Source organism: Sturnira hondurensis, unplaced genomic scaffold (assembly GCF_014824575.4).
Source record: "Sturnira hondurensis isolate 20B ecotype Veracruz unplaced genomic scaffold, ASM1482457v3 Scaffold0010128, whole genome shotgun sequence".
NCBI classification, from domain to species: Eukaryota; Metazoa; Chordata; class Mammalia; order Chiroptera; family Phyllostomidae; genus Sturnira; species Sturnira hondurensis.
Genome location: NW_028082759.1, coordinates 19,067,679 through 19,081,743, shown reverse-complemented (window position 1 = coordinate 19,081,743; position 14,065 = coordinate 19,067,679).

Below are 14,065 nucleotides of genomic sequence, written 5' to 3'. Positions count from 1 at the left end.
AACACCTTAACAATCTAATTTTAAAAAAACAACAACATAAAATGATCACAGAGTGCTTTCAATAGAAAGAAAAGTGAGAAAAATAAAATTTTACAATGAAGTTTGTTTCTAGGAGATGTAAGTAAGTAACAGTGTTAGATATGTTTAAATGATTGTGATCATATTAGCTGGCAAAATTATTTAAGGTAATAGAAATACTCAAATATATCAGGAAAATTAAAACTTACCACTTACAACAGCTAATAATAAATTTAGTACTGGGGTTGACTACATGGAGTGATTTAAAACCAAGCTCTCCCTAGATTGAAAATATAAATTAAAAACCTAAAATGTAATCTAAGTTTATGTTAAAATATTTACAAGTTTAAGCTGCCAACCCATGGGATTAGGGACTTGGGAATCTGTTATAAAACATTTAAACTTGTTTTTTTCTGTTCCACACCATCAACAAGGCACCAAAGAAGTCCCTAGAAGTGGCTTCATTATCAACATTAAAGTTATTTCTGTTCAGTTTTGGGGGAACTAGTCATATTGGTAACAGATACTTACCTTAAATGGTCATCCTTGATTAAAGATAAAAGCTTTAAAAAAATCACCAAGAATTTGAGACGTTAGAAAATTTTTCTAAATGGAGACTTCTCATTACCTCTTTGAATTTGTGATGAACTGACTAAATAATTAGCAGATTATTTCTCCCTATTTGCCAGCCCCCTACTGTGAATGAAACTGCTACCTTGTATTTCAGAAATGTCAACTGTTTAAAGAGCTATCACATTTAATGTTTTAAAGTGGTGGTTTTTTTCTAAAAATAATTCACCTAAGAGTTGTTAATTATCATTAAACTGAATACAGACATTTTTAGAGTGTTTCTCAAAATCAATTCATGATTCCCAGGAAAAGGGGGAGTTAAAGCTACGTCAAGCATGAAACATGGATTTTGAAAAGTGACTTGAATCACAGGACGACGACTTCACAGGGGAGTTTAAAGGGCTTTTGATTTAGTCTTAGCACTTAATGAGATAAAGTCCATGGGTTTGAAATGTGGCTTCCGTGGAAAATCGCGTTGGGAGACTGTGTAGGAATTCATACAAACAAACACACACTGCAGAGAGCTTTGCAGCATGGCTGAAATGGACAGAAATCCAGATGTTCTCTTTTTATATTCTTGGACCGCAACCAAGAGCCAAAATAGCATCAAGCCGTGCTGACCCCTATCACTTGAAGAGGAAGTACTAGCCCGGAGACAGCAGGAATTATTTAACATTCTTCCACAGGGGACGGGAGGTCCTCGCAACTTGAATCCACCATTTGCACATCTAAGTCCTTGTTATATTTTCTGTAGTGGAAACATTCAGTTCGCTGTATGCCATCTATGATCTACACATACTCCAATCAGCCAATTTACAAATTTTATTTGAGCTTCAGCTTTTAAAACAGACACCAAAGAGATAAAAGCTCTGACTTTTCTAAACCAAAAAACAAAACAAAACCAGAATATAAGATAAGCTCACTTGAAAAGCCAAATGTTCACCGATCAAGAGTATGGCGATCTGCCAGTGTGAAAGTTTGAACACAATTTCTAATCTTTCCATTCATGGCTTTTTCTGTGGGTACTTTCTGACAAGAGTCCCATCCTATGGGGTTGTGATTTCTATTTTCCTATTATTTTTTTATAAGTAGAATTAAATGAAGCCCTAATTAAAAGGAAAAAATGTATTAGTAATGGTTGAGACCGACTTAAACAAGAAAAATGTGTTTTACTCATTGAGTGAGTGTGTATGTGTGTGTATGCCCGCTTCTGTGTGAGTGTGTTAGCCATACATAATTTTCTGGGGTCTTTCAGAGCAAACACAGAACAAGTCTGAACTGTGCTGGGAGTTGGGGAGCAGAAATGGAAGATTACAAAAATACAAAGTGTGGGAAGAAAATAAACAGAGTCTCAAAGCTATGGGAAATGAGCTACCTCTTTCTATACAGAGTAATGAAGTGTCTAGGGGAAGATAAAGAGCAAAAAACTAAAGAGATTTCCAGTCAGGATGGCAGCACAGGCAGACACGGCTTGCCTCTTTGCACAACGACATCAAAATTACAACTAAAATATAGAACAACTATTGCTTAGAATAATCAGAAATGGAGTTGAATGGAATTCTCACAACTACAGGATTAAAGAAACCAAAGGCCTCCAGCCTGGTAGGAGGGGCTTAGGTGCTGAATGGGCTGGTCCCTTACCCTCATGTGGCCAATGAAAATTCAGGAGGGATGTCTGAGGAGTGAGAAGTCCCAGACTCCCCTCCACCCCCCACCCCCCGGGGTCAGGGTTCCAGTGCAGCAGGAAGAAAAGTCCCCACAACTTATGGCTGCAAAAACCAGCAGAGGTTGAGTTGGTGGAGGGGGCTGCTAGAGTCCCATAGGTTCCTCTTAAAGAACCCACACATGGTCTCACCTACTCAGATTCATTGTCTCTGAACCCCAGCACTGGGGGTAGCAGCTTGAAAGGCACCACTGGTATACAGCGAGAGAATGAGGTGTCTGGCATCAAGGTGACCAGAGGCTATTGTCCCTTTTCTAAACCCTCCCCTCACAGAGCCAGCAAGTTGGTGCCATATCTGAGACTCCACTACCCTGGCTAACACTGTATGACCCACCTTGACGCTCCGCAGAGACTCCGCCCCACCTAACTTTCAGGCCCACCCAAGCTCCTTCTCCATATAAATGGCTAGTCTTGGTTCATGCTTCACCACTTCCCAAATCCTCTCAAACAAGCAACAGTCTTACCATCTCTATCAACAGTTGAATCTGAAAAACAAACCAAGCGAACAGGAAGAACAGAGACAGCATCGTGGATAAGGAGAGTGTTCTTTTGGTTGCCAGAGGGGAGCGGGCTGTGGGGAAGGACTGAAGGGGTGAGGGGATTAAGAAGTGCAAACAGGTGGTTATAGAACAGCCGTGGGGATGTCAACTGCGGTCTAGGAAATAGAGTGGCCCCCAAAATCATATGCACAGCCCTTGGACACACACATTGGTGGGGGGACTGCCTGAAGGAATGGGGGGTACTGGGTGGAGGGGGAGCAAAGGGGTAAAATCAGGACAACTATAATAGCATAATCAATAAAATCTAATTTTAAAAAACCTAAACTATTCCCAGAGTAAAAATAAAATGGAAATTAAAGGGAGCAGTAAAATTTAAGTCAGTGACAAGGCAAATCTTTGAGAATCGTGAATACAAGTGACCAAAAAAATTCAAACTTAAATGAAAAGGACATCTTCCTTATGCTATATTTTACATCAAAGTGTAAAAATATTTATGAAGCATAAAGTTCCATAATAAAATTTAGATTTTTAATTTTATCCACATATTCCAAAAGGTATGATAAGATCAAAAGCAAGATTTTGCCATTTTTCGTGATACTCCTTTCATTTAAAATGCATATTCACTATATATATATATTATTTTTTAAAGTCATATATATAAAGAAATGAAAGCATATTTAGAAAATAGAATACTGCTGGTTTTGTTTAAGACAATTTGTTATGTAGATATTTATTTTAACAAGGAATATCATTGTCTCAATAGCTTATTATTTCTTAGTTTTCCTAAAAATCACTCCACTTCTGCACTATGTAGAGACTGCTATGGGCTAATGTCATGTGATTTTCTTTTTTTAACTTTGAAATAATAAACTAAGTTGACAACTCTAGGAAAATAAGTGACAGTTTTTGAATACATTTAAAAAGTAATCTCATTTCTGGATGTATCACTAATACAGTTTGAATACAAAAGGAATGAATCAAATGGAATGCAATTCATCATAATCCATAAAGAGAATTTTTAATAGGAGGCAGTCCCTTTCGAGTTAATGACTTGTCTGACTCTCAGGAAGGTGACTTCCATCTGCACCTGCCTTTGGGAGGTTGAGAGGCAGGCATTTAGCCAGGTCTCTAAAACTTGATTCTGTCACCTAATGACAAAAACAACTCGATGGTAGGCAATTATCTCAATCAATCAACAAGGATTTTGAGTACACATCATTTTCTTATCACTGCACTAGATGCAAGGGAAATGTGTAAAAGATAAAGCAATTGTAAAACATAGACCCAAACTTAAGAAGTATGCAAATCTGCCCGAAGAGGTAAAAACAAGGCACATGAAATAATTAGCAAAGTTAACAGCAAATCCTTAAAGGGCAATTTATTTTAAAGGGCCAAAAACACTCTTAGATGTCAGAAATGCTAAGGTAAATAAATATCGGGGTAATCAGAGGCAATTTCAATGGAACAAAATTTGGAAGGGAGTCAGAGTTAGATAAATAAAAGGGAAGGAATGCTTTTCCCCTAACTGAACGACCGGCATAGCATAAACGTGGGGGACAAAGGGAGTAAGTCCAAATTTGAGCTGAGAATGTTAGATGAAGGACTTGATTGATGCAAGTGGATGTGCTGGAGAGCAAAACCAGATACAGACTGACAGCATGTGGGATGGACATAGGGCGCCTTGAAATCCAGGCAGGATGTGGGTTTGCTGTGATGAGAAACTAAGAGTTAGTAGTAATTTTAATGCATGGCGGATCAGATGCAAAGGTAAACCCAACAGAATGTAGAGGAAATGTAGAGAAGAGGAAAGGCAATTAAAGTGAAGACAGAATGTAAATTAGTGTTATTCAAAAACTTCTAAGTAAACCTGGTTTTCAGCAATCAACCCCACCACAGTGTAAGAATAAGAAGTCCGTTAACTGCACACTTCTCAGAGACCAGTTGTGTGCTCGTTTGCAGTGTTATTAGGTGGTGTCCTCAGGGCTCTGAAGATAGTGATAAAAAGTCAGTCCAAAAAACCACTGATATGGGGAAAAACTAGCAATATGAGGCCACACCCTTACTCAGACCGCAGATAATTTCACTTCTGCCTTGAAGTAAGTTCTTTTATATATTGTTTGCTTTTGTTTTGTAAACTGTCTTCCAATGCCAAAGGCAAGAGAATAGTTAGTTTTCTCCATCTGCCCAATATATTCTTCCACGTTTAGGTAAACGTGGTTCTATAAAAATACAGCAAAGTTTTTTAAATTATTTAAATAAAGATAGGTTTGTAATTATTTCAATCAATTGTATTAGATTTTTTACCAGGGCCCATATGAATTAAGGTATGACACTATTTAAAAAACTTACTTGGTAGAATATTCAGGTTTGTTGTGGCTTTGACTACTTCGGCCCTTCCCTCCCTTTCAAGGTCCCTGCCCAGTGAAGACACTAAGAAATGGCCACTGAGGAGAAATTCTCTGTGCACAGAATTCCGTCTGTGTCCACTGATACCAAAGGGTCAAATGAAAATAAATGTTTGTGAGTGTAACTGATTGTTCTTTTATAGTGCCCACATTTATGACCGCCTTGAGAACCAATTTCACTGCATCATATGTTCATAAAATCTTAAAAGCTTTCAGAAGGCCAAAATGACAGTAATCTGATGAAAGTCCATTAGCCACGTTTTACAGCTTGTCATGTAAACTTAATGAGAAAAGAATGATCAGTTTGACTCTTTTTCCCCCAATAGATGAAATGGGAAATTAGACATCCAAATGATCAACTCTTATGAAAACTTATTAATATAAATTAATAGTAATTATTTTCATGGTATATGTTATAATTATATGTTAATATAGGCTTATTTATTCTGCCCAAACAAAGATGAATATTTGAGGCAGGAGACAATAAACAAACAGACTTTATATCAAACTTAAAATCCTTTTAAATAATCAAGAAAAAGTAGTCAAGTTTCTTATAGATATGGGATCCCAAATAACTTGAATAAAAGAAGACTTAAATAGAAAGGGTCTTACCTATTAATGTAGAAAGATTATGTGAAAAGATTATACAATGTTTTGCCAATAAGTTCTTTATTCTTAGATATAATTTAGAATCACCAAAAGTAAGAATATATATACAGCACCTACTGTAGAATATATACTAGGAAAGTATAATTTACCAATCTTATTAAGAGAGTTTATTCCATATAAAACCCTTAAATTATATAAAGTAAATGCAACACAAGTAAAGGTAAAACCAATTAACTTTCCTAAACCCTTCAAAGCTATGTAAACTATGCAAAGAAATAAGAGAGAAAATACAAGAACTTTTGAGGGAAGATATAGAAAAAGGGAGATCTCATCATTGTAATAGCCCATAGGACCCGTCCTTAAACCAAAGGCCCAATACAGATTGACTACAGATTACAGGAACCTTAACATATTCTCACCAAAAATGGGTGAAATCTTGCCAGATACTGAGGCAGTTATTAACAGACAAACATCCAGGAACTCAAAATACTTCATTAGTACTGACATGTCAGATATGTTCTTTGCTATTCCCATAACACCACGGTCTAGAGAACATACTACATTCAGTGGGGAAGGCCCACGGTACTAATCAAAAGTCTGCCGTCAGGACACCACAGTGGTCCAGTCAGAGCTCACACACTGCTGACCTCCCCAGTACATAGGACAAAGTCTGGGTCATTAACCACATCCTATATAGATGGTATCATCATGATGCATGGTGACCCAGCACTCCTTAAAGAGGGAAAGTGATGTTAATTGAGAAACTTAGGGCCAAGGGATGAACTATTAACAAGGAAAACAACCCATGGCCATCAGCAGCATCAGCAACATTTGGGGAACAAAATGGTCATCTGAAGAAAGAACAGGTCCAGACTCAGCAATAGATAAAATACAGGCATTAAAGGAACCTACTAACAAGAGTGAAGCACTGCATTTAATTGGACTTTTTGGCTATTGGAGACAACACAGTCATTTTAGGGGTCACATACTCAGACTAATGTATGGTGTCACCAGGAAAGCCTTTGACTTTGAATGGAGTGAACCCCAATGCAGGTTTTCATGTCACTAAAGGGATAGATATAGATATAGATATAGATATAGATATAGATATAGATATAGATATAGATGTAGATGTAGATTTACACACACACATTCCAACAAAAGCTATCCTAGAAAAAGTAACCAAGTTACATTGGACCTGACATATTCTGGTGATTATGGCACTTGGGCCTTAGGGACCAAGTGTAGCTGCAATAAATTATATAAACCAGCTGGTTTCTGGACCAGACATTTTCCATGTGCCTCAAGCAACTATCCCAATTTGGAAACACTGCCATGGCTTCTTTCCGAAGCCCTGAAAGCAGCCGAGCCTCTCACTGGTAATGCTCACCGGTAACCACCAGATCTCAGACCCCAGCGCTGGCCTGGGCAGACTCAGTCCTGAAGAAGTGGCAGGAGTGACGCTGAGCCAGAAGGTCCTGCACGGAAGCGCTGCATCCAGAGTAGGGGTGTGACCGCTCAAGGACAACCAAGTTTCCTCAAAGAGGAAATTCTCCAAGCAGAGAAAGGCTTGCCGGACATGTGTCCGAGGGAGGAGCCAATCCATGCCCCCGAAGGGGAAATGGGGCCCCTCCTGGTCTGACTCTCTGTCTGATTCCTGGCTTACAGACGGCTCCGTGACCACTGAAAGTGGACGCACCAAGTGGGCAGCTGCAGCTTCCAAGCCCCAGGACGACGAAACTCTGAGACTAATTGGTGAGTCTGCGTCAGCACACCATGCTGAACGCACAGCAGTAGTGTTGGCAGTGAGACACTCGTTAAAAGAAAGCAAGAAGAACTATTTATATCTTTACAGATTCATGGGCAGTTAAGACACTGGTATAACTATGTGGTCTCAAAAATGGGCCAAAACAAATTTCAAAATTCATGGAAAGGATGTCTGCTCCAGGGACTACTGGGAAGAATTATATGAATCCAGTAAGAAAATGTGTATGTAACACATCTCTGTTCATCAAAAAAGATGACCCAGAAGAGACAGTCTTCAATAATACAGCAGGTAAACTAATAAGGGGAGAACTACTTGAAAAGGCACTTCCCCAAAGACAGACAAAATTACCTGGTAAATTTAAAGAATATGAAATTTATCCAGCCAAAGCACCGCCCATTATTATAACGAAAAAGAAGGGCAAACATTCTGTTAAAACAGAGATGACCTGTGGAGAGATGCTGCCAGGAGTAAGCCTGGATCTGCACAAGGCATTAGGACACTCAGGAATGCAGGCATGACACAGCCCAGATGAGAAAGGGGATCTGAAGGTTCCTTGGCAGAAAATGAGAAAAGCCTTACAAAATTGGGAGGAGTGCAAACCATTTAGTGAGCAATAGAGAAAGAAATTGCCATCAGATACACATAGACCTGATGCCTTTAACTTTATACACCAAATCAGCCTCACTGCAAGAGGACTGCAAGTATGCCTGCATCACAGTAGGTGTACACGCAGATGCCTGCACCACAGTAGGTATACACACAGATGCCTGCACCACAGTAGGTGTACACGCAGATGCCTGCACCACAGTAGGTGTACATGCAGATGCCTGCACCACAGTACGTGTACATGCGGGCACAGGTGGGCCTGTGCTAACCCAGGTGCCAAGGCGACAGTCTGAACCTTAGCCAAGGGTACTGCCATTACGACGCACCTAGAATCATAGAACGTGATCCAGGAACACATTTTACAGCCAGTGGGCTCCAAAAATTAGTACAAAACCTAGATATACAGTGGAATTTTCATCTGGCTCATAACCCCTCGGCAACAGGAAACAGAGATTCCATGGGTTGATAAAGAGAGAATTAAAAACAATAGATAAAAGGACCATGCTTCAGGCAACCTTACATTGGACAGCATTTAATTTGATCTGGGAGAAAGGCCAGGCAGACGACACTGCATGAAGTCCTGATAGAACCCCTTACTCAAATTTACGTAGAAAAAAACGGGAGGGGAGAACAGAGTCCCATCTAAGGTCACTTTAAGACATTCACAGGGGAAATGATCTCGACAGGAAATAATTGCTGATAGAGAAGGAAATGTGACTGGACCACTGGAGGGTGAGGAAAACTCCAGCTTCAGGAGACAACCAAATCTCACCCCGACGGAGAGTTTTCTTGGCTGGGAAATATATACTCTTGTCAGCACGCCTGTTCTCATAGCTGTAGCTTGCTTGCTTCCAGGAATGCTAGACATACCAGTGCAGATCCAACTCATCGCAGCATCGGTGGCAGCCATAGCTGGTCTGGTGGGAGCAGCTACAGGATGTGTACTGTCAGCCAAACCTGACAGTGGAAAAAGACCCAAATCCATTTGTGTCTTTGTGGTTCGCACCTGGGAAGGTCCTCCATCACATGATGGGGACAACATGGTCTAAGGTAATACTAAAACTAGGTCCTAGGCGTTGTGGCCACAAATGTTGTGCTTCCGCTGATGTAAATGACTTTTATAGGTTGAAATACGTACCACACCCCTACTTTTCACTTGAATGTATTCCAGGACTCTGCTCTATGAAGCAAACTGTTATAAGGTACACTGCGCATTCCTCTCACAGAAACAGGATTAAAATTAGGAGCTGATGCCAAAGAGTTGGTATGAAGTAAATTATCACTATAAAAATGTAGGTACTGAAAGAAAAAAACAGATGCCTATAAACTGAAGGTGATGAAATTACGTCCTAGGTCCCAGATCACTGGCATCAGTGTGTCCCTTTGTAAGGAAGTTCAGCTTCCAGGAAGGAGAGGGAATACAAGGGTATGCTAGAGGCTCCAGGGGGCTGTGTTGTCCAGAGAGCAACACCCATGCAACAGACACGGTGTGGCTTTGGGGCGGAAAGAGTAGACTCTTTCCTCAATGATGAGTACTCTCCCTAAAGGTCTGTAGTGTTTTAAACATAGAAAAAAAAATCTTGTAAAGAAACTACATAGCCAAGGGTAAAATTATTTTTCCAGAATCTAGAACAATAATCAGAATGATTACTTTTACCTTGCCATTGGCCTTAAAAAATCAGAACCTTACCAGGGAAGCCCATTTTAAATGCCCTGCCCTAGTATACAAAATATGTTTGTTTAACATTAAAAAAAAATTATTTCCAGTTGGCTGCTGCAGGCTATTTGGAGCATCTTATGCAAACTAAGGCTCCAACCAAGAAAAACTGTGAAAGCTAGATTTTTTTTTTAAAGAGGTGTGTGAAAAACAACCAGGTATCCAGAAAAGGAAGGCGAGAGGGACCGGGATCCCCTAGAAAAAGGATTCAGGGAGAAGCTAGTGTAGCGTTCTGCCTACTGGTTTCCCCGTGGGCTTGGACAGAGGTTGGGTTTGTGGGAGACAGGGCGGGACAGCGAACAGGAAGCACTTACTAAGAGGCTAAAAAAATCGAAACTCTGTTTTTCAAAATCTTCTCCTGGGGACACAACACCTAGAATTCAGGGCTCAAAGTCAAGCAGGGGTCCTTGTGAGCGTCACCAGGTCTCAGTTCTCACAGTTGGAATGTCTGTGGCTCAGGCAGAGACCTTTTGGGAAGAGGCCTGTTGAAAATACTTCCTATGTTTCGTTTCCTACGTCTGTGTGGCCGTGGATCCCTGGACCACTAGCAGCCCTCTGCAGGTGACACTTAATGTCATGCCTAGCACGCAGGCACTCAGCAAATACAGGATAATACTTCCTGGAAGTATGAGTGTTTGAGTCACTGAACTAGAATAATGAATAGAATGGTAACTTCATCTTATCTTTCAAATATAATATATTCTGAAAATGTCAATCTATCAATGGAGACAATGTTCAGTTCTTTTTAATGCAGATAGTTTTATTTTTTAAAAAAGGTAGTGGTTATTCCTAGAACCACAAAGACCAGATCCATGCTAAAATGAGTTCTTCCTCAGGGGATATAAACCTTTTTAATTCCAGGACTAGACTCTAGTAGACATAAAGCAATTTTGAGCTTATTGTCCACTTGCACAAATGCTTATTAAATATAACGCACCAAGAATATGGTTGGCATTATGGGTATAAAAAATATATAAATAATAGCGACCTTCTTCCAGAATCATTGAGTCCTATAAAAGTAGTTTCCAAATGATCTCAGAGAGTTTTAAAGGCTATGATAAAACAGTCACAACAAGAAGCTATTTCAAAAATGAAAACTTTTATTGAGTATTATTTCTTATTAAAAGCTAGGCATTATACTATGTTGTTTAACTTTAATTCAAACAATTATAAGATAGATATCTTCCAATTTAAAAACAGATGCCAATTTAAAAAAGTGTGGAACCTGCGACATTATATGTAAGTAATTTTTGAAAAGTTCACAGAGCCATTTGGCTGGGACATTCCTAGCCATTACACTGGAACTTGAAAAATAAAAGTGGTGAAACAAAATCATGATTTTATAAGGCCAGATATTTCTACTGGCTGCCTGCATATCTAACATATGCTAGATCATTCCAACCTCCACCTCCACAATCAACCACATTCAGTCAACTCAGGTTACAAAAATCTTAGAATAGATCTGATCATCTTGATAAAGCACAAACCATCCAGGCTGTCCCTCCGGCTGCCACCAGGTACTTGGATGTACTGAGAAATGTACTTGTTAAATCAAAGAAAGAAAAAAACCCTCCCTCTGAATAAGAATAATCCAGTAACATGTGAGATTCTATTGTAATTCACGGCAAACACATACCCCATTGTGAAATCAAGTTCACAATCAAGTTGAACTTGAAACTCCAAGTTCACATGTTTAATCAGAGATTTTTTTAATCCCGTGACCCAACAAAAACCATGTAAAATAAGCTTCACTGCATTATTATACCAAGTCACAATGCAGAGTCGTAATGTAGTATTGTATGAGAACATCCTTTCTTTTAAAATTCTTAAGCCCTAAAGCTCCCTCCTTAAGAATGAGAAGCCGAGTGTTCATGACTAAGCTACATAACACAATCATAGCTTAGTATTGTACTGTTTTGTACTGTTGTATTGTACTGTTTATTGACATAAGTAAAAACATTGATTCATTGGGTGATGACTCCAATCTAAAAATGTTCTCTAAACTATAGAGAGAAAGCCAAAAACAAGTCGGTTATATTGCTTTTTACATCTCTTGTTAGACTCCTCAAGTAAGGTTTTCAAACTGTTTAGTAGTGATTTTTTCCATTGCTGTCTCCATCTGAAAAAAACCCTCCAATTGTTATTGAACATATAAAAGTGGTAGACATGTATGAAATGAAATGAGATACTTCAAATGAAGAATTGGGAACCAGATGAATTTTTTCAGGCCCCTGACTAAACAGGTCTTGACAGATAGGAAGTTCACAATACTTGACATTCAAACAAACAGTCAATATTTAAAGAGAAGAGTCTCCTTCTCCTTGTTTTTGAAACATTGATTTGGGGAGAAAATAAGTTGTTAGGAGGAACCCCAGCTACTTGATGTTCAAGTCTGTGCGCATTTCAAGGCTATCTCAACACAGCTATCAATCACCCCTGCACATGTAAAAGGCATGAATGCATTAGAAATGAGAAGTTATCTTGAACCTGAAGTCCAATATAAACATGGAAAAACTTCATTGATACAGATTACTCTCAGAAGGTGACTAATGCCAGTGTTCTTATGGTTGTAGAAATATCTAGCTGTGAGCAAAAAAAAAAAGCCCAAAGCATTGATTTTTTTCCTCATTAATAAATTAAACATTACCTTTCGTGCATTCTTCAATACTTATGTATAAATATATATTATGTATAGATGTTTTTCTCAGTTAAAAATATATTTTTGTCCAGAATACATAAACAACAACATTGTCTAATTTGTGCTTCAATATTCAGGCTCAAAATTCATATGATGCTCAAGACATAGCCAAAAGACTCAGTAAGAATAATTCAAAGAAGAAATATTTTTTTCTCAACTTCTCGAGTAAATTTCTCCTGAGCTTCTACACTATTCCAAATGATTAAAGTAATGACAACCTAATCTCTGAGAATTCTGTGCACTTTTAAAATCACACATATTTCACAGTGTGGTTGCTACACCTGCAAGCAATCAGAAGTTTTTCTGTTTCCTTTTTAGACGTTCTTTTCACCTTTCCTCAAATATGCAAGTTCACCAGGTGTTAGGGATGTTACTTTGGTAGCAGAGTTATGAAATCTTAATGGAGCCCCCCCACCCCATCACTTTGAACTAACTTCTTCATCTGCACTGTAACAGACGTGTGGAGCACACATTTGTTATGTTTGCAGTAAACTAAAATACCTTCCATTTATTTCAAACCTTTCTGTCTTGTCTTTGAGGGAAAAAACATGACAAGAAATAATTGTCCTTCAGCCAGATGGCTTTAATTTTCCTTTTCTTTAAAACTGTAGTCTGTTTTGTTGCATTTTTTTTTCAATCCCACCTTTGGCTTCCCCTGATTTTCCTCTATAAAATTCAACAGGGGGTTATAAAAAGTATTTTAAGAAGCAACAGAGAAAAACTTGTTGAGAAATTTATCAAGTCTATAATCCAAATTTGGAATACAATTTTGAAAGTGGTCCTGAAAAGGAAAGTAGAGTCATCTATGAGAAATGGCCTGTTAAAAAGATACCAACCTTCCCTATGTCTCTTAACCAACCAGCTAGAAATTTCAATTAAAGATGATGAACTAAGCAATAATAAAGAACCTAATCTACACATATCTGATCCAGTAATAGGAAAGAGAGAGAGGACACAAAAGGTGACTCAGTGATACCTAAACATTCATCTGATTAAAATATAAAAACATCTGTGGCCAAGTTAAAAGTAACAGAATTCAGTAAGAGCATGAGACCACTTGTTCCATGCTAGGTTGTCTCTATTTAATGCGTAGCTTTGAATATTTATATTTTTCTTTTATAAACCTATATTATAAATAATGCCGAGTATAAACTGTAATTGAGAAGCAAAATTTTAAGTGCTTATTAAAATAAATAGATATACATTAAAGAGAACACACAGATGGCCAATATAGACATGTGAAAAGATGCTCAGCGTCACTAATCATCAGAGAAATGCAACACAGTGTGATGTCATCTCACACGTGTCAGAATGGCTACAATAAATCAACAAACAACAGGTGCTGGTGAGGACGCGGAGCAGCGGTGTCAAACTCCCTTTCACCGGGGGACACCTCAGTCTCACAGTTGCCTTCAAAGGGCCGAATGGAATTTAGGACTGTGTACATGTGA